Source organism: Diachasma alloeum, unplaced genomic scaffold (assembly GCF_001412515.2).
Source record: "Diachasma alloeum isolate Michigan unplaced genomic scaffold, Dall2.0 Dall_scaffold_01292, whole genome shotgun sequence".
Classification (NCBI taxonomy): Eukaryota; Metazoa; Arthropoda; class Insecta; order Hymenoptera; family Braconidae; genus Diachasma; species Diachasma alloeum.
The window spans coordinates 2,045-3,538 of record NW_021681399.1 but is presented as its reverse complement, the minus strand read 5'-3'; positions in this window follow the sequence as shown (position 1 = coordinate 3,538).

Below are 1,494 nucleotides of genomic sequence, written 5' to 3'. Positions count from 1 at the left end.
GATTTTTTAATTAGCGGGCGAGTTGTCGGGAGTCACTGCGCCGAGAAACCATTGAGTTTTTCATAGCGCCGCGACTTTCGTCGCAGTTATAATTTTTTCATTAGAGAGATTAAGGGATGAAACGGGAGTTGTTGGGTGGGGAATGTAATTCTCAATCGAACAGCATTGGTTTCATTCCTTAATATTAATTAGGAGAAAATATACGATTTTTGAATTAGCGGGCGAGTTGTCGGGAGTCACTGCGCCGAGAAACCATTGAGTTTTTCATAGCGCCGCGAATTTCGTCGCAGTTTTTATTTTTTTATTACATAGATTAAGAGATGAAACGGGGGTTGATGGATGGGGAATTTAATTCTCCATCGAACAGCGTTGGTTTCATTCCTTAATATAAATTAGGAGAAAAGAGACCATTTTTTAATTAGCAGGCGAATTAATGGAGAAGCGCTCTGCGCCGGAAAACCATTGAGCTTCTTATAGCGCCGTGATTTTCGTCGCACTATTAATTTTTTTATTGCAGAGATTAAGGGATGAAACGGGGGTTGATGGATGGGGAATTTAATTCTCCATTGAACAGTCTTTGTTTCATCCCTTAATAATAATTAGTGGGTGAATAAATCAACTGAAAAACATAAAGTAAACATTGAGTACAAGGTGGGCAAAAATCCTTCTACGTACTTGACCCTGTCACAGCAGGACTGCTACTGCCGAGTTAGTCACGCAACCCGACTCACATTTACCGACAATTCGACCGGGACGCCGCCTTTCCCGTGGGGTACCAACTAAAATTATTGAAGTNTAACCCCGAACGGCTCTTCGGAGGGCCTCCCCCAATTGGAAAAGTCATTTCTCCCCCCCTAATTACGATGAAAGAATGCAAGCAATATCGATCGATGGAGAATTANATTAGTGGGTGAATAAATCAACTGAAAAACATAAAGTAAACATTGAGTACAAGGTGGGCAAAAATCCTTCTACGTACTTGACCCTGTCACAGCAGGACTGCTACTGCCGAGTTAGTCACGCAACCCGACTCACATTTACCGACAATTCGACCGGGACGCCGCCTTTCCCGTGGGGTACCAACTAAAATTATTGAAGTCAGTCATATCCCCCGATCCGGGCCTCTACACAGGTCTATCCTCTTTGGATCAGAGTTTCATAGCGGTGGCGCGCATGAACTAATCGAGAGGCCGTCTCTGTGGGTAAAGAAATTTTCATCTATTAACATGGAAACAGTCGATAACAGAGATGCGTTCCCAATCTTAAATCNTGGAGAATTATGTTCTAAATAAATGACAGCGGTTTCATTGCTTAATTTCTATTAGGAGAGGAGGAATGAATTTTAAAATCGTGTGGTTTCATTTCTTAATCTCTATTAGGAGAGGAGGAATGAATTTTTAAAGCGCGCAGTAACTCCGAACAAGTTCTTCTCATTCAAAAATTAATTTCTCCCCTCCCTAATTGAGATGAAGTAATGAAACCAAAGCTTACCGA